We start from the raw sequence: 15031 nt of genomic DNA on the forward strand, positions 1-15031 counted from the left end.
GAATTGCAGTTGCAACAAAGCCTTGCTTGCCTACAAAGAGAGCAGCAATTTGGATTTGTTACTATGTTACCTAGAAGAATAACAAACTGTGCAAGGATGGAGGTTGTAGGAGCAAGGAGAAGTTGTCTGTAAAGTTGGTGGATGCTTATTTTCCATTTTGCAGTCCCTTGTCTCCCTCTTGTGGCCTCCTGGAGGCAACTAGCTGTGCAAAAAAAGACAGCCTGGCGGCCGGCTGTTGCAGTGTTGCCCTCTCAGGCAACACTGAGTGACTGACTGAGCCGCACCGTCTTATATAAAGTTCAGACGGAACTTTGCACGTGTCATAGTGGAGCCCTGAGGAGCCAGAGCCAGCTTTCTGACATCATAATGGGGCCTCAGAGATAAAAGCCTGGGCCCAGGCAGTGTTGGTCAGTGCTGCTCAGCAGGCAGCACTGGACTGGACTGGATTACAGCTGATACAAGGTGTGAAGGAACAAGGGGTGGCTGTGGGCATGCACTTGCTGCCGCTGCCAGTGTTTATCTGCATGGCAGCAGGGCATTTGGGCGTTGCCAGGAAGGCGTTTTTATGTAGATTCCTCCTCTTTCAGCACTGCATTGTGGTGCAAGCAAAAGAAGCAAATCCTGTCTGGCTTCCTCTCCGGCCTTTATTCACCTCCCGTGTAGCTGTGAGTGTGTGAGCCTGCAGGGCCCCATGGAATTACCTAGAAGTAGGCTGAATCGCTGCAAGGGCTGAACAGCAGTATCGGGCAGGCTCGGGCAACGCGCGGCCCGTTCGGGTTATCGCTTCTCGGCCTTTTGGCTAAGATCAAGTGTAGTATCTGTTCTTATCAGTTTAATATCTGATACGTCCCCTATCTGGGGACCATATATTAAATGGATTTTTAGAACAGGGAGATGGAAATAGAGCTTGCTCTGTCCACTCCACGCATTGACCTGGTATTGCAGTATTTCCAGGACTGGTGCACCCTTTCCTTATGTGTTGACTAAAATCAGATTCCAAAAGTGTTTTTTGTGTTTGCCATTGTTTCTGTCTTTCTGAAGGGATCTCCCCTTTTAATCCCATTATTTCAACACCTGTTGGACAATGCATGAGTGATAATGAGCTAATTGATTAAATGCAATTATTGAATACATTGCCACCTCTTGTTTTGTGTCGTCTGTGTGTCTGTGTTTCCGGCATTTCACATTGGAACAGCTCATTCACCTTCCTTGTCTTCTCTCCGCCCTCCCTTTTAGGTAAGTTAAAGAGCTGCACCTGAGCCAGCCACTGATTGATGCAGCACCACAGTCAAATAGTGGAGTGGAGTAGGGGAACAGCAAACAGCCATTAAAGCCGCCCGCCCGCCCGCCCGCCCGCCACAATGGACCTACCTGTGTACACTAGATGGATGTGATGGCATGTACTGTCGTCCCTACATTTCAAGAAGGAGTAAGAATTGCAGTTGCAACAAAGCCTTGCTTGCCTACAAAGAGAGCAGCAATTTGGATTTGTTACTATGTTACCTAGAAGAATAACAAACTGTGCAAGGATGGAGGTTGTAGGAGCAAGGAGAAGTTGTCTGTAAAGTTGGTGGATGCTTATTTTCCATTTTGCAGTCCCTTGTCTCCCTCTTGTGGCCTCCTGGAGGCAACTAGCTGTGCAAAAAAAGACAGCCTGGCGGCCGGCTGTTGCAGTGTTGCCCTCTCAGGCAACACTGAGTGACTGACTGAGCCGCACCGTCTTATATAAAGTTCAGACGGAACTTTGCACGTGTCATAGTGGAGCCCTGAGGAGCCAGAGCCAGCTTTCTGACATCATAATGGGGCCTCAGAGATAAAAGCCTGGGCCCAGGCAGTGTTGGTCAGTGCTGCTCAGCAGGCAGCACTGGACTGGACTGGATTACAGCTGATACAAGGTGTGAAGGAAGAAGGGGTGGCTGTGGGCATGCACTTGCTGCCGCTGCCAGTGTTTATCTGCATGGCAGCAGGGCATTTGGGCGTTGCCAGGAAGGCGTTTTTATGTAGATTCCTCCTCTTTCAGCACTGCATTGTGGTGCAAGCAAAAGAAGCAAATCCTGTCTGGCTTCCTCTCCGGCCTTTATTCACCTCCCGTGTAGCTGTGAGTGTGTGAGCCTGCAGGGCCCCATGGAATTGCCTAGAAGTAGGCTGAATCGCTGCAAGGGCTGAACAGCAGTATCGGGCAGGCTCGGGCAACGCGCGGCCCGTTCGGGTTATCGCTTCTCGGCCTTTTGGCTAAGATCAAGTGTAGTATCTGTTCTTATCAGTTTAATATCTGATACGTCCCCTATCTGGGGACCATATATTAAATGGATTTTTAGAACAGGGAGATGGAAATAGAGCTTGCTCTGTCCACTCCACGCATTGACCTGGTATTGCAGTATTTCCAGGACCGGTGCACCCTTTCCTTATGTGTTGACTAAAATCAGATTCCAAAAGTGTTTCTTGTGTTTGCCATTGTTTCTGTCTTTCTGAAGGGATCTCCCCTTTTAATCCCATTATTTCAACACCTGTTGGACAATGCATGAGTGATAATGAGCTAATTGATTAAATGCAATTAATGAATACATTGCCACCTCTTGTTTTGTGTCGTCTGTGTGTCTGTGTTTCCGGCATTTCACATTGGAACAGCTCATTCACCTTCCTTGTCTTCTCTCCGCCCTCCCTTTTAGGTAAGTTAAAGAGCTGCACCTGAGCCAGCCACTGATTGATGCAGCACCACAGTCAAATAGTGGAGTGGAGTAGGGGAACAGCAAACAGCCATTAAAGCCGCCCGCCTGCCCGCCCGCCACAATGGACCTACCTGTGTACACTAGATGGATGTGATGGAATGTACTGTCGTCCCTACATTTCAAGAAGGAGTAAGAATTGCAGTTGCAACAAAGCCTTGCTTGACTACAAAGAGAGCAGCAATTTGGATTTGTTACTATGTTACCTAGAAGAATAACAAACTGTGCAAGGATGGAGGTTGTAGGAGCAAGGAGAAGTTGTCTGTAAAGTTGGTGGATGCTTATTTTCCATTTTGCAGTCCCTTGTCTCCCTCTTGTGGCCTCCTGGAGGCAACTAGCTGTGCAAAAAAAGACAGCCTGGCGGCCGGCTGTTGCAGTGTTGCCCTCTCAGGCAACACTGAGTGACTGACTGAGCCGCACCGTCTTATATAAAGTTCAGACGGAACTTTGCACGTGTCATAGTGGAGCCCTGAGGAGCCAGAGCCAGCTTTCTGACATCATAATGGGGCCTCAGAGATAAAAGCCTGGGCCCAGGCAGTGTTGGTCAGTGCTGCTCAGCAGGCAGCACTGGACTGGACTGGATTACAGCTGATACAAGGTGTGAAGGAACAAGGGGTGGCTGTGGGCATGCACTTGCTGCCGCTGCCAGTGTTTATCTGCATGGCAGCAGGGCATTTGGGCGTTGCCAGGAAGGCGTTTTTATGTAGATTCCTCCTCTTTCAGCACTGCATTGTGGTGCAAGCAAAAGAAGCAAATCCTGTCTGGCTTCCTCTCCGGCCTTTATTCACCTCCCGTGTAGCTGTGAGTGTGTGAGCCTGCAGGGCCCCATGGAATTGCCTAGAAGTAGGCTGAATCGCTGCAAGGGCTGAACAGCAGTATCGGGCAGGCTCGGGCAACGCGCGGCCCGTTCGGGTTATCGCTTCTCGGCCTTTTGGCTAAGATCAAGTGTAGTATCTGTTCTTATCAGTTTAATATCTGATACGTCCCCTATCTGGGGACCATATATTAAATGGATTTTTAGAACAGGGAGATGGAAATAGAGCTTGCTCTGTCCACTCCACGCATTGACCTGGTATTGCAGTATTTCCAGGACCGGTGCACCCTTTCCTTATGTGTTGACTAAAATCAGATTCCAAAAGTGTTTTTTGTGTTTGCCATTGTTTCTGTCTTTCTGAAGGGATCTCCCCTTTTAATCCCATTATTTCAACACCTGTTGGACAATGCATGAGTGATAATGAGCTAATTGATTAAATGCAATTATTGAATACATTGCCACCTCTTGTTTTGTGTCGTCTGTGTGTCTGTGTTTCCGGCATTTCACATTGGAACAGCTCATTCACCTTCCTTGTCTTCTCTCCGCCCTCCCTTTTAGGTAAGTTAAAGAGCTGCACCTGAGCCAGCCACTGATTGATGCAGCACCACAGTCAAATAGTGGAGTGGAGTAGGGGAACAGCAAACAGCCATTAAAGCCGCCCGCCCGCCCGCCCGCCCGCCTGCCCGCCACAATGGACCTACCTGTGTACACTAGATGGATGTGATGGCATGTACTGTCGTCCCTACATTTCAAGAAGGAGTAAGAATTGCAGTTGCAACAAAGCCTTGCTTGCCTACAAAGAGAGCAGCAATTTGGATTTGTTACTATGTTACCTAGAAGAATAACAAACTGTGCAAGGATGGAGGTTGTAGGAGCAAGGAGAAGTTGTCTGTAAAGTTGGTGGATGCTTATTTTCCATTTTGCAGTCCCTTGTCTCCCTCTTGTGGCCTCCTGGAGGCAACTAGCTGTGCAAAAAAAGACAGCCTGGCGGCCGGCTGTTGCAGTGTTGCCCTCTCAGGCAACACTGAGTGACTGACTGAGCCGCACCGTCTTATATAAAGTTCAGACGGAACTTTGCACGTGTCATAGTGGAGCCCTGAGGAGCCAGAGCCAGCTTTCTGACATCATAATGGGGCCTCAGAGATAAAAGCCTGGGCCCAGGCAGTGTTGGTCAGTGCTGCTCAGCAGGCAGCACTGGACTGGACTGGATTACAGCTGATACAAGGTGTGAAGGAAGAAGGGGTGGCTGTGGGCATGCACTTGCTGCCGCTGCCAGTGTTTATCTGCATGGCAGCAGGGCATTTGGGCGTTGCCAGGAAGGCGTTTTTATGTAGATTCCTCCTCTTTCAGCACTGCATTGTGGTGCAAGCAAAAGAAGCAAATCCTGTCTGGCTTCCTCTCCGGCCTTTATTCACCTCCCGTGTAGCTGTGAGTGTGTGAGCCTGCAGGGCCCCATGGAATTGCCTAGAAGTAGGCTGAATCGCTGCAAGGGCTGAACAGCAGTATCGGGCAGGCTCGGGCAACGCGCGGCCCGTTCGGGTTATCGCTTCTCGGCCTTTTGGCTAAGATCAAGTGTAGTATCTGTTCTTATCAGTTTAATATCTGATACGTCCCCTATCTGGGGACCATATATTAAATGGATTTTTAGAACAGGGAGATGGAAATAGAGCTTGCTCTGTCCACTCCACGCATTGACCTGGTATTGCAGTATTTCCAGGACCGGTGCACCCTTTCCTTATGTGTTGACTAAAATCAGATTCCAAAAGTGTTTCTTGTGTTTGCCATTGTTTCTGTCTTTCTGAAGGGATCTCCCCTTTTAATCCCATTATTTCAACACCTGTTGGACAATGCATGAGTGATAATGAGCTAATTGATTAAATGCAATTAATGAATACATTGCCACCTCTTGTTTTGTGTCGTCTGTGTGTCTGTGTTTCCGGCATTTCACATTGGAACAGCTCATTCACCTTCCTTGTCTTCTCTCCGCCCTCCCTTTTAGGTAAGTTAAAGAGCTGCACCTGAGCCAGCCACTGATTGATGCAGCACCACAGTCAAATAGTGGAGTGGAGTAGGGGAACAGCAAACAGCCATTAAAGCCGCCCGCCTGCCCGCCCGCCACAATGGACCTACCTGTGTACACTAGATGGATGTGATGGAATGTACTGTCGTCCCTACATTTCAAGAAGGAGTAAGAATTGCAGTTGCAACAAAGCCTTGCTTGACTACAAAGAGAGCAGCAATTTGGATTTGTTACTATGTTACCTAGAAGAATAACAAACTGTGCAAGGATGGAGGTTGTAGGAGCAAGGAGAAGTTGTCTGTAAAGTTGGTGGATGCTTATTTTCCATTTTGCAGTCCCTTGTCTCCCTCTTGTGGCCTCCTGGAGGCAACTAGCTGTGCAAAAAAAGACAGCCTGGCGGCCGGCTGTTGCAGTGTTGCCCTCTCAGGCAGCACTTAGTGACTGACTGAGCCGCACCGTCTTATATAAAGTTCAGACGGAACTTTGCACGTGTCATAGTGGAGCCCTGAGGAGCCAGAGCCAGCTTTCTGACATCATAATGGGGCCTCAGAGATAAAAGCCTGGGCCCAGGCAGTGTTGGTCAGTGCTGCTCAGCAGGCAGCACTGGACTGGACTGGATTACAGCTGATACAAGGTGTGAAGGAACAAGGGGTGGCTGTGGGCATGCACTTGCTGCCGCTGCCAGTGTTTATCTGCATGGCAGCAGGGCATTTGGGCGTTGCCAGGAAGGCGTTTTTATGTAGATTCCTCCTCTTTCAGCACTGCATTGTGGTGCAAGCAAAAGAAGCAAATCCTGTCTGGCTTCCTCTCCGGCCTTTATTCACCTCCCGTGTAGCTGTGAGTGTGTGAGCCTGCAGGGCCCCATGGAATTGCCTAGAAGTAGGCTGAATCGCTGCAAGGGCTGAACAGCAGTATCGGGCAGGCTCGGGCAACGCGCGGCCCGTTCGGGTTATCGCTTCTCGGCCTTTTGGCTAAGATCAAGTGTAGTATCTGTTCTTATCAGTTTAATATCTGATACGTCCCCTATCTGGGGACCATATATTAAATGGATTTTTAGAACAGGGAGATGGAAATAGAGCTTGCTCTGTCCACTCCACGCATTGACCTGGTATTGCAGTATTTCCAGGACCGGTGCACCCTTTCCTTATGTGTTGACTAAAATCAGATTCCAAAAGTGTTTTTTGTGTTTGCCATTGTTTCTGTCTTTCTGAAGGGATCTCCCCTTTTAATCCCATTATTTCAACACCTGTTGGACAATGCATGAGTGATAATGAGCTAATTGATTAAATGCAATTAATGAATACATTGCCACCTCTTGTTTTGTGTCGTCTGTGTGTCTGTGTTTCCGGCATTTCACATTGGAACAGCTCATTCACCTTCCTTGTCTTCTCTCCGCCCTCCCTTTTAGGTAAGTTAAAGAGCTGCACCTGAGCCAGCCACTGATTGATGCAGCACCACAGTCAAATAGTGGAGTGGAGTAGGGGAACAGCAAACAGCCATTAAAGCCGCCCGCCCGCCCGCCCGCCACAATGGACCTACCTGTGTACACTAGATGGATGTGATGGCATGTACTGTCGTCCCTACATTTCAAGAAGGAGTAAGAATTGCAGTTGCAACAAAGCCTTGCTTGCCTACAAAGAGAGCAGCAATTTGGATTTGTTACTATGTTACCTAGAAGAATAACAAACTGTGCAAGGATGGAGGTTGTAGGAGCAAGGAGAAGTTGTCTGTAAAGTTGGTGGATGCTTATTTTCCATTTTTCAGTCCCTTGTCTCCCTCTTGTGGCCTCCTGGAGGCAACTAGCTGTGCAAAAAAAGACAGCCTGGCGGCCGGCTGTTGCAGTGTTGCCCTCTCAGGCAACACTGAGTGACTGACTGAGCCGCACCGTCTTATATAAAGTTCAGACGGAACTTTGCACGTGTCATAGTGGAGCCCTGAGGAGCCAGAGCCAGCTTTCTGACATCATAATGGGGCCTCAGAGATAAAAGCCTGGGCCCAGGCAGTGTTGGTCAGTGCTGCTCAGCAGGCAGCACTGGACTGGACTGGATTACAGCTGATACAAGGTGTGAAGGAACAAGGGGTGGCTGTGGGCATGCACTTGCTGCCGCTGCCAGTGTTTATCTGCATGGCAGCAGGGCATTTGGGCGTTGCCAGGAAGGCGTTTTTATGTAGATTCCTCCTCTTTCAGCACTGCATTGTGGTGCAAGCAAAAGAAGCAAATCCTGTCTGGCTTCCTCTCCGGCCTTTATTCACCTCCCGTGTAGCTGTGAGTGTGTGAGCCTGCAGGGCCCCATGGAATTGCCTAGAAGTAGGCTGAATCGCTGCAAGGGCTGAACAGCAGTATCGGGCAGGCTCGGGCAACGCGCGGCCCGTTCGGGTTATCGCTTCTCGGCCTTTTGGCTAAGATCAAGTGTAGTATCTGTTCTTATCAGTTTAATATCTTATACGTCCCCTATCTGGGGACCATATATTAAATGGATTTTTAGAACAGGGAGATGGAAATAGAGCTTGCTCTGTCCACTCCACGCATTGACCTGGTATTGCAGTATTTCCAGGACCGGTGCACCCTTTCCTTATGTGTTGACTAAAATCAGATTCCAAAAGTGTTTCTTGTGTTTGCCATTGTTTCTGTCTTTCTGAAGGGATCTCCCCTTTTAATCCCATTATTTCAACACCTGTTGGACAATGCATGAGTGATAATGAGCTAATTGATTAAATGCAATTAATGAATACATTGCCACCTCTTGTTTTGTGTCGTCTGTGTGTCTGTGTTTCCGGCATTTCACATTGGAACAGCTCATTCACCTTCCTTGTCTTCTCTCCGCCCTCCCTTTTAGGTAAGTTAAAGAGCTGCACCTGAGCCAGCCACTGATTGATGCAGCACCACAGTCAAATAGTGGAGTGGAGTAGGGGAACAGCAAACAGCCATTAAAGCCGCCCGCCCGCAACAATGGACCTACCTGTGTACACTAGATGGATGTGATGGAATGTACTGTCGTCCCTACATTTCAAGAAGGAGTAAGAATTGCAGTTGCAACAAAGCCTTGCTTGCCTACAAAGAGAGCAGCAATTTGGATTTGTTACTATGTTACCTAGAAGAATAACAAACTGTGCAAGGATGGAGGTTGTAGGAGCAAGGAGAAGTTGTCTGTAAAGTTGGTGGATGCTTATTTTCCATTTTGCAGTCCCTTGTCTCCCTCTTGTGGCCTCCTGGAGGCAACTAGCTGTGCAAAAAAAGACAGCCTGGCGGCCGGCTGTTGCAGTGTTGCCCTCTCAGGCAACACTGAGTGACTGACTGAGCCGCACCGTCTTATATAAAGTTCAGACGGAACTTTGCACGTGTCATAGTGGAGCCCTGAGGAGCCAGAGCCAGCTTTCTGACATCATAATGGGGCCTCAGAGATAAAAGCCTGGGCCCAGGCAGTGTTGGTCAGTGCTGCTCAGCAGGCAGCACTGGACTGGACTGGATTACAGCTGATACAAGGTGTGAAGGAACAAGGGGTGGCTGTGGGCATGCACTTGCTGCCGCTGCCAGTGTTTATCTGCATGGCAGCAGGGCATTTGGGCGTTGCCAGGAAGGCGTTTTTATGTAGATTCCTCCTCTTTCAGCACTGCATTGTGGTGCAAGCAAAAGAAGCAAATCCTGTCTGGCTTCCTCTCCGGCCTTTATTCACCTCCCGTGTAGCTGTGAGTGTGTGAGCCTGCAGGGCCCCATGGAATTGCCTAGAAGTAGGCTGAATCGCTGCAAGGGCTGAACAGCAGTATCGGGCAGGCTCGGGCAACGCGCGGCCCGTTCGGGTTATCGCTTCTCGGCCTTTTGGCTAAGATCAAGTGTAGTATCTGTTCTTATCAGTTTAATATCTGATACGTCCCCTATCTGGGGACCATATATTAAATGGATTTTTAGAACAGGGAGATGGAAATAGAGCTTGCTCTGTCCACTCCACGCATTGACCTGGTATTGCAGTATTTCCAGGACCGGTGCACCCTTTCCTTATGTGTTGACTAAAATCAGATTCCAAAAGTGTTTTTTGTGTTTGCCATTGTTTCTGTCTTTCTGAAGGGATCTCCCCTTTTAATCCCATTATTTCAACACCTGTTGGACAATGCATGAGTGATAATGAGCTAATTGATTAAATGCAATTAATGAATACATTGCCACCTCTTGTTTTGTGTCGTCTGTGTGTCTGTGTTTCCGGCATTTCACATTGGAACAGCTCATTCACCTTCCTTGTCTTCTCTCCGCCCTCCCTTTTAGGTAAGTTAAAGAGCTGCACCTGAGCCAGCCACTGATTGATGCAGCACCACAGTCAAATAGTGGAGTGGAGTAGGGGAACAGCAAACAGCCATTAAAGCCGCCCGCCCGCCCGCAACAATGGACCTACCTGTGTACACTAGATGGATGTGATGGAATGTACTGTCGTCCCTACATTTCAAGAAGGAGTAAGAATTGCAGTTGCAACAAAGCCTTGCTTGCCTACAAAGAGAGCAGCAATTTGGATTTGTTACTATGTTACCTAGAAGAATAACAAACTGTGCAAGGATGGAGGTTGTAGGAGCAAGGAGAAGTTGTCTGTAAAGTTGGTGGATGCTTATTTTCCATTTTGCAGTCCCTTGTCTCCCTCTTGTGGCCTCCTGGAGGCAACTAGCTGTGCAAAAAAAGACAGCCTGGCGGCCGGCTGTTGCAGTGTTGCCCTCTCAGGCAACACTGAGTGACTGACTGAGCCGCACCGTCTTATATAAAGTTCAGACGGAACTTTGCACGTGTCATAGTGGAGCCCTGAGGAGCCAGAGCCAGCTTTCTGACATCATAATGGGGCCTCAGAGATAAAAGCCTGGGCCCAGGCAGTGTTGGTCAGTGCTGCTCAGCAGGCAGCACTGGACTGGACTGGATTACAGCTGATACAAGGTGTGAAGGAACAAGGGGTGGCTGTGGGCATGCACTTGCTGCCGCTGCCAGTGTTTATCTGCATGGCAGCAGGGCATTTGGGCGTTGCCAGGAAGGCGTTTTTATGTAGATTCCTCCTCTTTCAGCACTGCATTGTGGTGCAAGCAAAAGAAGCAAATCCTGTCTGGCTTCCTCTCCGGCCTTTATTCACCTCCCGTGTAGCTGTGAGTGTGTGAGCCTGCAGGGCCCCATGGAATTGCCTAGAAGTAGGCTGAATCGCTGCAAGGGCTGAACAGCAGTATCGGGCAGGCTCGGGCAACGCGCGGCCCGTTCGGGTTATCGCTTCTTGGCCTTTTGGCTAAGATCAAGTGTAGTATCTGTTCTTATCAGTTTAATATCTGATACGTCCCCTATCTGGGGACCATATATTAAATGGATTTTTAGAACAGGGAGATGGAAATAGAGCTTGCTCTGTCCACTCCACGCATTGACCTGGTATTGCAGTATTTCCAGGACCGGTGCACCCTTTCCTTATGTGTTGACTAAAATCAGATACCAAAAGTGTTTCTTGTGTTTGCCATTGTTTCTGTCTTTCTGAAGGGATCTCCCCTTTTAATCCCATTATTTCAACACCTGTTGGACAATGCATGAGTGATAATGAGGTAATTGATTAAATGCAATTAATGAATACATTGCCACCTCTTGTTTTGTGTCGTCTGTGTGTCTGTGTTTCCGGCATTTCACATTGGAACAGCTCATTCACCTTCCTTGTCTTCTCTCCGCCCTCCCTTTTAGGTAAGTTAAAGAGCTGCACCTGAGCCAGCCACTGATTGATGCAGCACCACAGTCAAATAGTGGAGTGGAGTAGGGGAACAGCAAACAGCCATTAAAGCCGCCCGCCCGCCACAATGGACCTACCTGTGTACACTAGATGGATGTGATGGAATGTACTGTCGTCCCTACATTTCAAGAAGGAGTAAGAATTGCAGTTGCAACAAAGCCTTGCTTGCCTACAAAGAGAGCAGCAATTTGGATTTGTTACTATGTTACCTAGAAGAATAACAAACTGTGCAAGGATGGAGGTTGTAGGAGCAAGGAGAAGTTGTCTGTAAAGTTGGTGGATGCTTATTTTCCATTTTGCAGTCCCTTGTCTCCCTCTTGTGGCCTCCTGGAGGCAACTAGCTGTGCAAAAAAAGACAGCCTGGCGGCCGGCTGTTGCAGTGTTGCCCTCTCAGGCAACACTGAGTGACTGACTGAGCCGCACCGTCTTATATAAAGTTCAGACGGAACTTTGCACGTGTCATAGTGGAGCCCTGAGGAGCCAGAGCCAGCTTTCTGACATCATAATGGGGCCTCAGAGATAAAAGCCTGGGCCCAGGCAGTGTTGGTCAGTGCTGCTCAGCAGGCAGCACTGGACTGGACTGGATTACAGCTGATACAAGGTGTGAAGGAACAAGGGGTGGCTGTGGGCATGCACTTGCTGCCGCTGCCAGTGTTTATCTGCATGGCAGCAGGGCATTTGGGCGTTGCCAGGAAGGCGTTTTTATGTAGATTCCTCCTCTTTCAGCACTGCATTGTGGTGCAAGCAAAAGAAGCAAATCCTGTCTGGCTTCCTCTCCGGCCTTTATTCACCTCCCGTGTAACTGTGAGTGTGTGAGCCTGCAGGGCCCCATGGAATTGCCTAGAATTAGTCTGAATCGCTGCAAGGGCTGAACAGCAGTATCGGGCAGGCTCGGGCAACGCGCGGCCCGTTCGGGTTATCGCTTCTCGGCCTTTTGGCTAAGATCAAGTGTAGTATCTGTTCTTATCAGTTTAATATCTGATACGTCCCCTATCTGGGGACCATATATTAAATGGATTTTTAGAACAGGGAGATGGAAATAGAGCTTGCTCTGTCCACTCCACGCATTGACCTGGTATTGCAGTATTTCCAGGACTGGTGCACCCTTTCCTTATGTGTTGACTAAAATCAGATTCCAAAAGTGTTTTTTGTGTTTGCCATTGTTTCTGTCTTTCTGAAGGGATCTCCCCTTTTAATCCCATTATTTCAACACCTGTTGGACAATGCATGAGTGATAATGAGCTAATTGATTAAATGCAATTAATGAATACATTGCCACCTCTTGTTTTGTGTCGTCTGTGTGTCTGTGTTTCCGGCATTTCACATTGGAACAGCTCATTCACCTTCCTTGTCTTCTCTCCGCCCTCCCTTTTAGGTAAGTTAAAGAGCTGCACCTGAGCCAGCCACTGATTGATGCAGCACCACAGTCAAATAGTGGAGTGGAGTAGGGGAACAGCAAACAGCCATTAAAGCCGCCCGCCCGCCACAATGGACCTACCTGTGTACACTAGATGGATGTGATGGAATGTACTGTCGTCCCTACATTTCAAGAAGGAGTAAGAATTGCAGTTGCAACAAAGCCTTGCTTGCCTACAAAGAGAGCAGCAATTTGGATTTGTTACTATGTTACCTAGAAGAATAACAAACTGTGCAAGGATGGAGGTTGTAGGAGCAAGGAGAAGTTGTCTGTAAAGTTGGTGGATGCTTATTTTCCATTTTGCAGTCCCTTGTCTCCCTCTTGTGGCCTCCTGGAGGCAACTAGCTGTGCAAAAAAAGACAGCCTGGCGGCCGGCTGTTGCAGTGTTGCCCTCTCAGGCAACACTGAGTGACTGACTGAGCCGCACCGTCTTATATAAAGTTCAGACGGAACTTTGCACGTGTCATAGTGGAGCCCTGAGGAGCCAGAGCCAGCTTTCTGACATCATAATGGGGCCTCAGAGATAAAAGCCTGGGCCCAGGCAGTGTTGGTCAGTGCTGCTCAGCAGGCAGCACTGGACTGGACTGGATTACAGCTGATACAAGGTGTGAAGGAACAAGGGGTGGCTGTGGGCATGCACTTGCTGCCGCTGCCAGTGTTTATCTGCATGGCAGCAGGGCATTTGGGCGTTGCCAGGAAGGCGTTTTTATGTAGATTCCTCCTCTTTCAGCACTGCATTGTGGTGCAAGCAAAAGAAGCAAATCCTGTCTGTCTTCCTCTCCGGCCTTTATTCACCTCCCGTGTAACTGTGAGTGTGTGAGCCTGCAGGGCCCCATGGAATTGCCTAGAATTAGTCTGAATCGCTGCAAGGGCTGAACAGCAGTATCGGGCAGGCTCGGGCAACGCGCGTCCCGTTCGGGTTATCGCTTCTCGGCCTTTTGGCTAAGATCAAGTGTAGTATCTGTTCTTATCAGTTTAATATCTGATACGTCCCCTATCTGGGGACCATATATTAAATGGATTTTTAGAACAGGGAGATGGAAATAGAGCTTGCTCTGTCCACTCCACGCATTGACCTGGTATTGCAGTATTTCCAGGACTGGTGCACCCTTTCCTTATGTGTTGACTAAAATCAGATTCCAAAAGTGTTTTTTGTGTTTGCCATTGTTTCTGTCTTTCTGAAGGGATCTCCCCTTTTAATCCCATTATTTCAACACCTGTTGGACAATGCATGAGTGATAATGAGCTAATTGATTAAATGCAATTATTGAATACATTGCCACCTCTTGTTTTGTGTCATCTGTGTGTCTGTGTTTCCGGCATTTCACATTGGAACAGCTCATTCACCTTCCTTGTCTACTGTCCGCCCTCCCTTTTAGGTAAGTTAAAGAGCTGCACCTGAGCCAGCCACTGATTGATGCAGCACCACAGTCAAATAGTGGAGTGGAGTAGGGGAACAGCAAACAGCCATTAAAGCCGCCCGCCCGCCCGCCCGCCCGCCCGCCACAATGGACCTACCTGTGTACACTAGATGGATGTGATGGCATGTACTGTCGTCCCTACATTTCAAGAAGGAGTAAGAATTGCAGTTGCAACAAAGCCTTGCTTGCCTACAAAGAGAGCAGCAATTTGGATTTGTTACTATGTTACCTAGAAGAATAACAAACTGTGCAAGGATGGAGGTTGTAGGAGCAAGGAGAAGTTGTCTGTAAAGTTGGTGGATGCTTATTTTCCATTTTGCAGTCCCTTGTCTCCCTCTTGTGGCCTCCTGGAGGCAACTAGCTGTGCAAAAAAAGACAGCCTGGCGGCCGGCTGTTGCAGTGTTGCCCTCTCAGGCAACACTGAGTGACTGACTGAGCCGCACCGTCTTATATAAAGTTCAGACGGAACTTTGCACGTGTCATAGTGGAGCCCTGAGGAGCCAGAGCCAGCTTTCTGACATCATAATGGGGCCTCAGAGATAAAAGTCTGGGCCCAGGCAGTGTTGGTCAGTGCTGCTCAGCAGGCAGCACTGGACTGGACTGGATTACAGCTGATACAAGGTGTGAAGGAACAAGGGGTGGCTGTGGGCATGCACTTGCTGCCGCTGCCAGTGTTTATCTGCATGGCAGCAGGGCATTTGGGCGTTGCCAGGAAGGCGTTTTTATGTAGATTCCTCCTCTTTCAGCACTGCATGGTGGTGCAAGCAAAAGAAGCAAATCCTGTCTGGCTTCCTCTCCGGCCTTTATTCACCTCCCGTGTAGCTGTGAGTGTGTGAGCCTGCAGGGCCCCATGGAATTGCCTAGAAGTAGGCTGAATCGCTGCAAGGGCTGAACAGCAGTATCG

At 48.8% G+C, this 15031-nt stretch overlaps 10 non-coding genes across 10 annotated transcripts; all 10 read left to right on the plus strand.

Annotated features, from left to right (window-relative positions):
• The first annotated feature begins 779 nt into the window (after positions 1 to 779).
• On the plus strand, positions 780 to 970 carry LOC142674822 (U2 spliceosomal RNA). The gene has a single exon (XR_012851906.1). It is a non-coding gene; the product is annotated as a U2 spliceosomal RNA (small nuclear RNA).
• Positions 971 to 2212: 1242 nt separating this feature from the next.
• Positions 2213 to 2403, plus strand: LOC142674796 (U2 spliceosomal RNA). The gene has a single exon (XR_012851882.1). It is a non-coding gene; the product is annotated as a U2 spliceosomal RNA (small nuclear RNA).
• Positions 2404 to 3641: 1238 nt separating this feature from the next.
• LOC142674808 (U2 spliceosomal RNA) lies at positions 3642 to 3832 on the plus strand. The gene has a single exon (XR_012851893.1). It is a non-coding gene; the product is annotated as a U2 spliceosomal RNA (small nuclear RNA).
• Positions 3833 to 5082: 1250 nt separating this feature from the next.
• On the plus strand, positions 5083 to 5273 carry LOC142674820 (U2 spliceosomal RNA). Its single transcript, XR_012851904.1, has one exon. It is a non-coding gene; the product is annotated as a U2 spliceosomal RNA (small nuclear RNA).
• A 1238-nt stretch (positions 5274 to 6511) lies between these two features.
• Positions 6512 to 6702, plus strand: LOC142674832 (U2 spliceosomal RNA). Its single transcript, XR_012851915.1, has one exon. It is a non-coding gene; the product is annotated as a U2 spliceosomal RNA (small nuclear RNA).
• Positions 6703 to 7940: 1238 nt separating this feature from the next.
• LOC142674878 (U2 spliceosomal RNA) lies at positions 7941 to 8131 on the plus strand. The gene has a single exon (XR_012851957.1). It is a non-coding gene; the product is annotated as a U2 spliceosomal RNA (small nuclear RNA).
• Positions 8132 to 9361: 1230 nt separating this feature from the next.
• Positions 9362 to 9552, plus strand: LOC142674844 (U2 spliceosomal RNA). The gene has a single exon (XR_012851926.1). It is a non-coding gene; the product is annotated as a U2 spliceosomal RNA (small nuclear RNA).
• Positions 9553 to 10786: 1234 nt separating this feature from the next.
• Positions 10787 to 10977, plus strand: LOC142674812 (U2 spliceosomal RNA). Its single transcript, XR_012851897.1, has one exon. It is a non-coding gene; the product is annotated as a U2 spliceosomal RNA (small nuclear RNA).
• A 1230-nt stretch (positions 10978 to 12207) lies between these two features.
• Positions 12208 to 12398, plus strand: LOC142674823 (U2 spliceosomal RNA). The gene has a single exon (XR_012851907.1). It is a non-coding gene; the product is annotated as a U2 spliceosomal RNA (small nuclear RNA).
• A 1230-nt stretch (positions 12399 to 13628) lies between these two features.
• On the plus strand, positions 13629 to 13819 carry LOC142674824 (U2 spliceosomal RNA). Its single transcript, XR_012851908.1, has one exon. It is a non-coding gene; the product is annotated as a U2 spliceosomal RNA (small nuclear RNA).
• Positions 13820 to 15031: the final 1212 nt, after the last annotated feature.

The sequence above is a fragment of the Rhinoderma darwinii genome, assembly GCF_050947455.1.
Source record: "Rhinoderma darwinii isolate aRhiDar2 chromosome 2 unlocalized genomic scaffold, aRhiDar2.hap1 SUPER_2_unloc_21, whole genome shotgun sequence".
Taxonomy (NCBI): Eukaryota; Metazoa; Chordata; class Amphibia; order Anura; family Rhinodermatidae; genus Rhinoderma; species Rhinoderma darwinii.